Here is a 13,397-nt window from a genome sequence, read left to right as displayed (position 1 = left end):
ATTATAGTATTCTTTGTTATACAGTAGTTTACAGTCTCTTTCATCATCAAATTGCAAATTGTACAAAATGAAGATTTTCTTCTGAGATCTGTATTTGTTTTCCTACCTTAAAGGCTTTAATCAATTGAAATTTATTTTTGTATGTGGTATGAGATTGACTGCCAACATAACTGTCTTTTATATGGATAAAAGTGGAGCTAACATTATTTATTTAATATATTAACTTTTCATGCTGAATTCAGATCCCACTTTTATCATAAATTTAGAGTACATACTGGGAACTATTTCTTAATTCCCTATTTTGTTATATTGATCTCCTTGTTTATTTCTATTCCAACCATACTTAATTGATTTCAGAGTTTTTATTTACTTGCTTACAGGGGCTTTATTCATAGTATATTCTTAGGCATCTAGTCTTTCATATGGACTTTAAGGTAATTTTATCCAATTCCCTAAAATCTCTCTTAATATTTTAATTGGGAATCACAATTAGGAATTAGTACAAGGAGAATTGACCATTTTACTATATGAAGTCTCCTCATCCAGGAACATTATATGTTTTCCATTTGTTCACATCTTGTTTCATGTCCTTCAATAAGATTTTACACTTTTAATTTTAATTTTCATTTATTCCTAAGTATTTTAATTTTTTGTCATCATTGAAAATGGAATCAGCCATTCCATTTCTATTTAATGGAGCTGGTTACTAGCATATAGAATAGATTTTGGATTTTATTTATTTATTCTATATTTGTCCACTTTATCAAATTATTTTATTGACTCTATTCGGTTTTTTATTTTACTAGAATCTCATGGTATACAATCACCTCATCACCAAAAAGACAATATATACTGATTATTTTATTTTTTTCACCTTAGTGGGTTTTCTAGAAGCTCTAAGACAATGTTAACTAAGAATGCTGATAGTAGATACTGCTGTTTCATTCTTGATATTAATTAAAAGTTTTGATGTTTTGCCTGTAGTACATACATATATATATTTTTATATATATATAGTTTTGGCAAGTAAACCTTATTGTATTTAAGTGGTTTTCTACTATTTTTACTGGAAATGGCTGCTGAAATTTTAAAAATGCCTTAGTAATATATGAATTTTCTTCTTTAGTTTATCCATAAAATTAATTATGCTGATAGATTTCCTGATACTGACTCACACTTGCATTCTTGGAATAAACCCTCCTTGGTTATAATGTATTTTTTTCATAACATTACTGGATTTTACTTGCTAAAATTTAATTAGATTTTTACCTTTATTCTCATAACTGAAACTGATGTTCACTTTTTTTGGTGCTATCATTTTCATCCTTTGATACTCTATAGCTTTCATCTATGGCCTTGAATAGTTTAGATAATATAGTGATGATCTTTATAATTTTTTTAATTAGAGAAAAATTCAGCTGTGAAAGCATCTGGTCGTTGTGCTTTTACATATAGTATTCTTAGGTTTTCAGCTTTTACTTGTTTATTGCATATAACATTTATTTAAATTATTTTTGTGAAATACCTTCAAGCAAGAGAGGTACAAAGTTACTCATGATAATGAGTAAATGAAGGCATAACATTAAAGCACAGGAAAAATCCCAAACTAAACTGAAATTTTAATAGTTCTACCTGAGGTAACTAAGCAAGCACACACATTTTTCATGGGAAATAAGATTAAGCCACAGGAATGCTATGTAGTGCTCTGTCCAACATTAAAAGTAGATACAATCCACCAAAGGCGGGTGAGGGGGGTGGAACCAATAGCCTATAAAGTGAAAAAGTTTAGTTAACTGTCAGGAGAAACTATGTTGGAGAATGGTAATATTTCTCCCAATTTCTAGAGATACTCTGCTTAAGAGTATATTTAAACACTATATTTTCAGGAAGTACATTTGGAATAATTCTAAGTTCTTACAATTCCTGGGGGATTGGGGCATTCATTCATAGCATGGCTGATGCTCTTTGAGCAGCCCATGTGTTCGTTTTCTACCTTATACTCTCAATTCTAAATGGAATAAGAGGTACAATGAGTCTTATTACTATTTTGTATTTATTAACAATGACTTACAATGAGATATGTGTAGGCCCATAAAATAGGCCCATTGATTTAGGAATATAAAGTAAGGTAAGGAATCTAATGCACTTTAAAAAATAAAAAATAAAAAGAGTTTCTAAAAGGAAACATTTAATGGAATATAATAAGTTATTTCTGTGAGATCTTTTATGACTCTACTGTCTTCTAGGCTGGAATAAAATTAGTAAAATTAAAAGATCACGATAACAAGCATAAATTACACCTGGGTTATTATGAGTTTAGAGAAAGAAAAAAAGAAAGAGAGTAAAGAAGGAGGAAAGGAAGGGAGGAAGGGAGGGAGGGAGGGAGGGAGACAGGACAATGCTTTTTTAACTCCCTAAGAAGGAAGCTTTTACTTTTATAGTCAAGACCAGGTCTAGAGTGAGGCAAGCAAGGCACCTCCATCACAAAACCCAAGGAGGCAAGTGATGCAAGTGGCAGCCCTCACTTGTGTGACCCTGAGAGTGAGCTCTCCTTTATGAGTGCGGTGCCCAGGATGCCAGGGTTGGCACTTGCATGACCTTGTCTTCTTGAATTTTGTGCCCTGGGCAGCTCACCTGCCTCTCCATAGTCCCAATTCTGTTTATGTTAAATCCTTCTTCATATTTTCTTTTGCTTAATTTTGTTCTTTTCAAAGAACTTGCTGCATAGAAAAACAAGTACTTTTATTTTTAGATATTCTTCTTTAATGATAATGGTGTGTATGTTTATAAATTTTCCTCTGAGTACAGATTTTGATAGAAAGCATGCCCTTTTTTACTGCTTTCTAGATAGTTTACAGTTTTAGCTCTATTTTCCTCTTTGCTCTAAAAGTTATCCAAGAACTATTCCTTAATTTATAAGTAGGCTACTCCAGACACTTTTAAATTTTAAATTCCTCCTTGTCTACTATTAACTTTGCTATTTCTATTTTCTTTTTTATTATATTTGCTTGGTATCTTTGTCCATCCCTTTCTTTATACTCTTCTATTTAAAGTTTTGTTTTAGATATTTTTCTTCTAGATGTTGTATAGCTGGTTTATTTATATTTCCAGCTCAATCTAAGTGTCTCTTTTAGTGGGAAAATCCAGTCCCTCCACATTAAGCATTATAATTGGACTCCTCCCACTAACTTATTTTATTTAGTTATTGGCTTATATTACTTATTATTTCTTATTTTTAATTGTATTTATTTTTGCAGATTGATCAAATTATTATTATTTCCTCTTTCCATCTTGTTAACATGACTTCTCTTGTGGATTTTCATTATATTTCCTGCTAGTTTTCCTTTCCTGTTGCTCATGATCAGATAACTATTTCTTTACCATTTTTTGAAAACCAGATCTATATTTCTCCCACCAAAATACTCTATTCTTCCACCATTTCCACTCCAAACTTTAGCATACATTCACTCCCCCCACCAGTTCCACAGCCACTCCCCAGATGAGACCTTTGGAACATTTCCCTCCTTTCCACCCATTCCTGATGCCCGGATTTGCTTAGATTCACTTATTATTTTTAGTTCCAGACTGTTTTTAGAGGAGTTGTCAAGGCAGATGGTGATGTGATCAATTCAGGAAAAGAATAGACTTACAGAGTGGAGAGTCCAGATGCACTCAGCAGTCAGAAGGATGAGCTTCTCTGGGCTTTGTGTATTCAGGTGCTGGTGATATACTCTGATTTGGGTGATGGTCCCTTTTACCATTCTCCTAAGATTTTGTATTCTCCTGGCCCTTCCCCATGCTTATGGAGACTTTGAGTTTGTTTGGAAACTAAGTAAAAGAAACTGGTAACATATTCTTGGGTTATTTTGCAAGACTGAGTGAACTGAAAGTACAGGAGGTCTGCCTAGGTCAATTTCCATACAGTTCTTTTCTCTCATTGGTCGGCAGTTTTCTATATTGTAGCGTACAGTGTTGTAAATAAGCAGTCCAATGCTAGGATGATTCTTTCTTCTTTAGAAGTAACTGTTCTTTTCTGGGGAAACTTGTAAGATTTTTCTCTTTTCTTGTAGCTCAGAGATATAATATGCCTAGAAGTCTTTTTTATCATCAGTCTTTCCTGGAACTCTGTGAGGTGCAAATCTCTCTTCAGCTAAGAAACTTTTCTTATCTTACTGATTGCCTCTTCTATTGTATTCTCTATCCCCTTCTCGATTTCTATCCCTCTCCTGATTTATTTCTCTGTGTTTTTGCACTGTGCTTTGAGGTGTCTCTTTCTCTTATCTTCCAGGATACTAATTCAGACATCAACCATGACCACTTTCTCCTTCAGTTCAACTCTTGAAACTTTTACATCAAAATCTTTTTTGGTCTCAGAAAATCAGTGTGTGTGTGTGTGTGTGTGTGTTGCACTTAAATCTCCTTAAGTTTCCTTATTCTTTTGGTTCAAGTTATCTATGCCAACAGCTATTTCTGTACTGAGGGTTCTACTTGTAATTCCTCTCCCTGGCTGCTGGGCCCCATTAGGAAGCTTCTTTTCCTTTGTTTGCTCACTGAGGCGCTGTCCCATGTATTGGGGTATCTCAAGTGGCAGCATTCCCAAAGCAGTGGAAGGAACAGTGGTCTCAACCTCCCCTGGCCACAGCTTAGCGGCAGATGGGTTGCCAGTCCTCTGGTGAGGCCCTAGGAGGAAGCCCTTCCCAGTCTTTTCACCTCTTCAACTCAGGATTGGAGGCAACTCAGCCCATGTGCTCAGCTCCTCGGGAACCAGGGGGACCAGCTACACTCATAGGGACCTTCCCCCTGGTCCTCTGTCAGGATGCTGAAGCCTCACCAACATTCCAGGCATTGCCTGCCTCCCAACAGCTGCTTTTCTCGGGAGAGGCAGGTGTGTTAAATTGCAAGTAGAAAAAATGCACGATGTGTCCAAGCTGCTAATCTCTCCAGAACCTCCTATCCCTCGTTCGCCATGTCTCAGAACTTCCTCACTTCTTGTTTAGTTTTGCATTCCAAAGTGCTCAATAAATATGACTGAATAAATGCCACCACTCCTACCACAAATATTCTCTGGTGCAGCTTCTAGTCATTATGATGTTTTTAGAAGCTAACTCAAGTCGGCTTAAATTAAAAACTTTTTTTTTTTTTTTTAATCTCACGAAAAAGGAAGTCCCAAGGTCGGGTGGGCTTCAGGGAAGCTTGATTCAGCAGCTCTTCAATGTCAGTAAGACGAAGCTTTTTTTGTTTGTTTTTTCTCTCTCTGCTCTGCCATCCTTGATGTTGCCTTCATCGTCAGGCTGACAGCAAGTTGGAGGCTGCAGTCTCAGGCAGCACACTTAAGACTTGACAACACCCAGAGAAAGAAAAGTCAAAATCCCCTCGTATTTTACTGGCCAGATTGGGTTACATGCCCATTCCTAAACTTGCAAGGGTGATGGGGTTGACCAAAGACCAATCATCCCTAACCACATGGCTGTTTGAGGAGAAGATACTTAAAATCGGGGAATACCTGCTCACAAGCTAAATGTTCTCAGCTCAATAAGCAGTTTTTCACATGAAAACAAGAAGAGCTGGCATTTCAGTGCTCACCGTGTGCAAGGCGCCTTACATTCTCATTTAACCCTCATCACAGTCCCCTGAGGTGGCTAATATTACTATCTTTGTTTCACAGACGAGATACCTAGAGCTTAACTAACTTTAACAAGGTCACGCAGTTAATGAACCATCATTTCCCTCCTTATAGATTCTATACGTCTACGAATGCAGCTTAGCATTGCAGTTGGCAACAGAACACGTCCTTTACATATTAATTCCCTTGGACCCCGTGTGAGAGCTATAATTAGACACTCTACTTTTAAGACACTGTCTTTCATATTACGGAGCCTGGTAACTAGCTCACAGTGCAAATCATTAACGGCAGACCACTAGCTGTGCTCTCCCTGATGCAGCTGGGACAGTGCAGACCTGTTTAGCCATGCCTTGGAGCTTCACCTTTGTTTCTTATATATCAAGCTCAAGAATCCTATTATAAAACAAGCCTCGTGATCTTATTATGATACAGCTGAGCCCTATGTGGCTTATGCATTCATTTTTTTATTTTTTTATTTTTTAATTTATTTGTTTATTTATTTATTTTATTTTGTTTATTTATTTTTGGCTGCGTTGGGTCTTCGTTGCTGTGTGTGGGCTTTCTCTAGTTGCGGCAAGCGGGGGCTACTCTTCATTGTGGTGCGCAGGCTTCTCATTGTGGTGGCTTCTCTTGTTGCGGAGCATGGGCTCTAGGGTGGATGGGCTTCAGTGATTGTGGCTCACGGGCTTAGTTGCTCCACGGCATGTGGGATCTTCCCAGACCAGGGCTCGAACCCGTGTCTCCTGCATTGGCAGGCGGATTCTTAACCACTGTGTCACCAGGGAAGCCCTATGCATTCATTTTATATATTCCCTTAGAAACTAACAAGTATCTGGCAAGTCAAACAAGTATTTTATACTCCTGTCTACACATGAAACTCTTTGCACTTGGGGCTTTGCAGTTTGCGTGTGTGTGTGTGTGTGTTCAATTAAGTGTTTGCCCATTAAAAGCAATAAACACTCATGGAACACAGATCATATGGGGGGAAGGTACCCGAAGTTCTACTCCTCAACTCTCCTTCTCCCACTCCCAGGATAATCAGTTACTATGTGGTGTATTTCTATAGACTCCTTTTGCAATGCATTTATTTTTCTTTAATTTAAAATTATTATTTATAGTAATATTCAAATATATATAAAAGTAGAAATGTAGTAAGGAAGCCCAATGTTCCCATCACCCAACTTCAACAATCAACAATGACAATGTGTTGTACCATATTTGACATCACACCATATGTAGTAATTTTTAAATTTATTATAAAGAGAATCTTTCATAAAAAATTCATATACAGAAGGATAAAAAGTAAAAAAATCCTCTTCCTCTCCCAAGACCCTTAATTCCAGTGCTCAGAAATAATTTAACAGTTTTTAATGTATCCATCTAGAGATTTTCTATACATAAATTATATATTTTTACAAACTTCAAAAATTTCACACACAACAAATAAGGCCACACATATTTATTAATACCTGCTTTTTCCAGGGAGATCAGCTCGGTGCTTTGTGACCACCTAGAGGGGTGGGATGGGGAGGGTGGGAGGGAGGGAGATGCAAGAGGGAAGAGAAATGGGAACATATTGTATATGTATAACTGATTCACTTTGTTATAAAGCATAAGCTAACACACTATTGCAAGGCAATTATACTTCAATAAAGATGTTTAAAAAAAAAAAAAAATACCTGCTTTTTCCACTTACTGTATCTTGGAGGTCTTTAGAAGTAAATACCTAGGAGTGGCCTGCATTCTTCAGCAGCTACAGTGTCCCACTGGAAAAGATACTTAACCCAGGAATGTGAAGAGGGTGAAAGCTACTTGATTTGGAAGATATGTAGATTCTATCTCTAAAGCCAGCGGTTTACAAAGTGGGTTGTGTACACACCAAGGTGTGTGCAAAAAGACCCAATGGAATGTGGGAGGAAATACTGTAGCTTCCATTAATTTTTAACTCATCCCTTTTAATTTTTGCATATTTTAAAACATAGTAACAGTATAACACATTTGCATTATTTATGAATAAATATTTCCATATTACAAATGTGTACTCAAGATTTTTAAGTATGGAGTACAAGATGAACATAGTTGGTAACCACACTCCCAGGCCACTGTTTTAGAGAGTGCCACAGAAAGCAGGGATGCTTGTAAGACTGAAAGAGTAGGCTGACGGCCTGACCTCTGACAAGTGTTTTAACAGACGTGAAACTCCAAGCCTCGTAAGAACTCCTTAGGTAAGGAGAACCCGTCCCTGGCTGGGGATCCTACAAAGGTACCCACCATCTAAGCAGCAATACACAATGTTTCTACAGAACCCAGACTCTTGGGGTGGGGGTGGGGGGCGCGGGGCAGGTAGGGAGGACTAGCAGGAGAGTTTCCTAGTTTGGGAGCACTCTGTATTATCATAAGACCCTTTTAGAGACCAAAATCAGTGTTAGTATATTAGATGCTCTTAGAAGAACCTCGTTTTTTTTTTTTTAAATCAATAAAAATAAACAAAAACCCATTTGACTTTTACTCAGCATTTTCATTTGACCCTGGAATCCATATCCCCTCCCAACTTTTTTTTTTTTTTTCTGAATAGTTATTTTAAAACCTATGGAACTAGAATTTTGTGGGAAAACCTTACAGAAAAACGTTGATCTGGACTTTTGCTGCAGGAAAACACCATCTACAAAATGTTTAACTTCTACCTTTTATTCTGAAATAGTCAAATAAAAATACCATAGATGATTTAGCTAAAGAAAACAAACACTTGTCCACACACACAAAGAAGCTAGGGCCTCCCCATTTAATTTCTAATTTGAGCTTTTTTAATCCATTTCTTCTGCCAGGAGTTATATATGATTTGTTGCTTTATACACTCCAAAGCTAAGCTGTGCTTTTCCCATTTGTGCAAAACGTGGTGGGTATATTTTATATTCTATAAATACAAATGCATATTAGATTTTTTTTTTCATTTTATTGTGCTTTGCTTTATCGCTCTTCACAGATGTTGTGGGGTTTTTTTTTTTAACATCTTTATTGGAGTATAATTGCTTTTTAGATTTTGAAAGGAAATTTCTCTCTGGGGGTGAGCGGAGGAGGTTGTGCCGCCAGGGGCTTTAGAATCAGAGATGTTAAAAGTTACAAGTATGAGTGTTGGTAAGGTTCTGATGAGACTAACTTATGTGCATTATTTTGTGAAATTAGCTTCATTGCCTATTTTGCAAAGCACACACCCTTTACTAAAATACAAATGTTTATTGAACACTTACTATAGCCAAGTTCAAGGAAATGGAGATCAATAAAATTCAGCCCTGTGGAAGAACCAAGAGGGAAGAGACAATCCAAGCAGAGGGAAAAGCATGCCCACTGGCATGGAAGTACAACAGAGCATGAAACAGTCAAGGAACTGCCCTGCAGTTAAATCCTTTCTAAAAGTGACAGTAAGTTTGGCACTAGTTAGAACAAATTTTACCAAAACTTCAAAACTCAGCTCAAGCATATATCCTTTGGAAAGTCATCTTGGCTCACATATGCATCACCTCTGAGTTTCTAGCTACACTGTATTTATATAGTTTACAGCACAAATCCCTCTGCATTATGACTGTTGGGTTTTTTCCTTCCACTAGATTACGAGCTCCCTGAGAGCTTGGATTACAGTCCCTGGGGGGCTGAGGACAAAATGCAGCAGGTTGATAAGCAAATGGGAAATGAAGTAGCCACTGAGAATAGATGATCCTTTCAAGAGCTTGGCTTGGGTGAGGCAGGATTACACTGCAATGTGGTATGTGCTATGACAGAGAATGTACAAAATGCCAGAGAGCAGCAAATCAGATGGACACCTCACTCAGCATGGTACGAGGTTAGATGTCCTGATTCTGAGTTTATCATAGTCATGACACAGACGTCAAGGTCTGAAAAGCCAAGGGCCTTTCACAACTCTCAAACTTTTGCCGATATCCTTAAGAACAATAACCAAGTAAGACATCTGCCAAAGTACAAGCCAGCTCTTCAGTAAATGAATATTTATGCAAAAATGAAAAATTATTTTAAAAAAATACACAAAGGAATATGAATGGCTGGATTCACATATAATGAAATCAAGAGCAAAAAATATCACCTTTCCCCAAAGAAAAACTAGCTATCAGTGCCCAATATATAACCATTCACTATTAATAAAAACCCTATTTGACCTGTTTAACCTCTCTTCATCCTTCAGATTTGGGCTCAAGCATCACTTTCTTGGGGACACATTCCCTATCCTTCCTGACCAGGTCCCACCTCCTTCCTCAACCCCATCCCTGCATGATCAGCTCTTGGACCACCAAGGCCTCCCCCTCACAGCACTTACCATGGTTGTTATTGACACGTCTTCACATGGTTATTGGATTAGTATCTATCTCACCTCCCAGCCATAAGCTTCACAAGGGCAGGGACACTGTACGTTCACTACTGTATTCCTATCATCCAGCAGAGGTGCTGGTGCAGCCAGGCGCTGAACACAGATCTGCCCAACGAATACCTGAGGCAACCAGTGCACACAAATCAGCACGTGCATACCACAGGAGCAAAGAATTCCAAACATGTTCTGAAAAGATTTCAAGGGAGAAGGGGGAAAAGAATGGTTAACAGGTCACTTAAGTTAATCAGAGGTCCTACTAATAGGGACTTGCAAAAAATAAAAACTACAATCACAAAACCAAAGTAATGAAAAATTAATCATAATATATTGACACTTTATAAAAACTGGCCTTTTGGGTTCAGAAATACAGAGGCTAACTGTCCAAAAGGCAGGGGGAAAAAAATAAAATATACATCGAGAATGAAGAATAAAATTGTTTAATTAGTTCAGTATTACCAAATAGGCTTCACTTTTCAAAATGATGTCTAAAACTCACACAATGGAAACACATTTTATATAAGACAATCTACACTAGATCCAGTTATTCTAATTTATTTACATTGAGAACAAACAATTCCAAGATATCTTTTTAAAGATACATTTCCACCTCCAGGGATCATTATCATTTTAAAAAGAGTAGAATCTAGTTTACTGTACTGAGCTACTTAACACTTATTCTAATACAGGACACACAGGTTAAACGTGGATCATCTGATCATACTCCCTGACATGTTTTAACAGAAAATAAATATTTTCTTTAACTAGCTGTTAAGCCCCACAAAAACTAGTGAGCAAGGAGGGATCTAATGGCCTGCTTGACATGATTGCTGAATGACTGATAGCTTCAAGCATTCACCCTAGCAGTTGAAATCAATTAATCACTCATTGTAACTGGAGCAGAATATAATTAACTATGTTTGCTTGACTGGTCCAAGTATAATTCCACTAAAATCACTTAAAAAAAACCCATTAGGAATATAGGCCATGATCAGGAATTGTTGCTAAAATAAAAACAGTAATGAATGAGCGTCTATATGAACTTAATTCACGTTTTTAAAGATTTTTAAAGAAAATGTTGAATACAAGCACAGGTAGAGAAAACAGTATAATGAGTCCCCAAGGGGCCGTCACCCAGCTTCAACAATTACCAACTCATAGTCTCGTTTTCAGCTTTACTCCCATACCCTACCCAACTGCAGCTCGCAATTTTTTTTTTTTTAATTTTTGGCTGCATTGTGTCTTCATTGCTGCGCCCAGGCTTTCTCTAGTTGCGGCGAGCAGGGGTTAACTCTTCCTTGCGGTGCGTGGCCTTCTCATTGCGGTGGCTTCTCTTATTGCAGAGCACGGGCTTCAGTAGTTGTGGCTCACGGGCTCTCGAGCGCAGGCTCAGCAGTTGTGGCGCACAGGCTTAGTTGCTCCGCGGCATGTGGGATCTTCCTGGACCAGGGCTCGAACACGTGTCCCCTGAATTAGCAGGTGGATTCTCAACCACTGTGCCACCAGGGAAGCCCTGCAATTTTTTTTTTAAGCAAACCTAAACACCGTATCATTTCACTTTCAGGTCTTCAGCGTGTGTCTCTAAAAGGGCTCCTTTTAAAAATGTAACCATGATACCATTATCACACCTAAAGATAATTGCAAAAATCCTTAAAATCATCAAATATCCAGTTAGTTTTCCTATTTCCTCATTTTTCATTGTTTATTTATATCAGGATCCAAATAAATCCATAGGTTGTATTGGCAGATAAATCTCAAGTCTCTCTGAATCCATCTTTTTCTTTTTTCCTTGCAAGTCAGTTGTTGAAGAAACAGGGTCATTTGTCCTGTAGTTTTCCAGTCTGGGTTTTGCTGATTGAATCCTTTGTGGTATCATTTAACGTGTCCCTTTATTTCCTGTGTTTCTGGTACAGAGGTTGTTAGACCCGGAGGCTTGACCAGGATCAGATCGGACTTTTGGCAGGACTGCTTCAGAAGTGGCGCGCGTGTCTCCATTAGGAGGCACAAATTATTGGACTGCTGTCTCTTTGTGAGGTTAGCAGCCACTGCAGCTTGTTGTCTGGGTCCATTAATCATTGTCGGGTAAAATGGCGATATTGTATCACTCCTCCTTATTAGCTGGAATATTTCTTTAAGAGCATATTCCAAAGGTAACTAGGATTTTGTAAACTATCATTATTAACTCATAGAGTAAAACAGCTTTGGCCAGTGGAAACTTCTTCAAGAGGCCTCCTGAATCTTTTTTCACAGACCTCTAATAGCTTCCTTGCGTTCTGGTATGACTGTTTTCTAGGCTCTACTTACACATTTCTTTCCGTATACCTGGAATTAGCCAGTTACCCAAGGAAGTCTGGTTTTTTTGAAGAAAATGGTATTTAGAGACCACGAACAGGGCACAATTTTTGACTTTCATTTGGATTATGTCCACAACTAATAAAGTCAATTAAGCAGGAGCCTTCTACCATTGTTTCTAATAAATCCTACATGGCTACACACATGTAAATTTTTAACCACGGGGCTCTCAGATTTTTAAAAACTTATCTATATAATATGCTAACGGTGGAAGTATTCTTATATGTTAATGGTAGAAGTATAACTTGGTACATCTTATCTGGAAGACAATAGCATAATTTTTATCAACAACCTTTAGAAAATCTTTTTTTTTTTTTGGCTGCATTAGGTCTTCATTGCTGTGCACAGGCTTTCTCCAATTGTAGCGAGCGGGGGCTACCCTTCCTTGCCGGGCACGGGACTTCTCACTGCGGTGGCTTCTCTTGTTGCGGAGCACGGGCTCTAGGCGTGTGGGCTTCAGTAGTTGCAGCATGCAGGCTCAGTAGCTGTGGTGCACGGGCTTAGCTGCTCCACCGCATGTGGGATCTTCCCGGACCAGGGCTCTAACCCGTGTCCCCTGCATTGGCAGGCAGATTCTTAACCACTGTGCCACCAGGGAAGCCCCTAGAAAATCTTTAACCCACTTTTAATTCCACTTTTAGGAATTTATTTTATTAATAGGCTTAGGATTTTCCTTAAAGGATTGTTTAAAATAATGAACAATCTGAAAACCTAAATATCCAAACAATAGGGAATTGGTTAATTTTTTAAACGTATAATACATCCATAGAATGAAATATTTACAGTCATTAAAATGATGCAGATACAGTATCAATGTATTGTTAAATAAGAAAGGTGCACAGAAAAAAGTCTTAAAGACTATATCCCAAAATGTTAACAAGGCAAACTGGGCTGTTCTCATGTTTCCACTGGCTGGTTTAGGATTTGGCTACTTCTCCATCTGCTTTCCAGTCTCCAAAATGTTGTTCTTGTTATCTTCTCTTCGATATTCCTTATCCTTGTTGGATATGCTGTTTTCTTTCCCCAATCACTATGATTTTAGCAGAG

This window comes from Balaenoptera ricei, chromosome 2 (genome assembly GCF_028023285.1).
Source record: "Balaenoptera ricei isolate mBalRic1 chromosome 2, mBalRic1.hap2, whole genome shotgun sequence".
NCBI classification, from domain to species: Eukaryota; Metazoa; Chordata; class Mammalia; order Artiodactyla; family Balaenopteridae; genus Balaenoptera; species Balaenoptera ricei.
Note: the sequence above shows the minus strand (reverse complement) of the source record.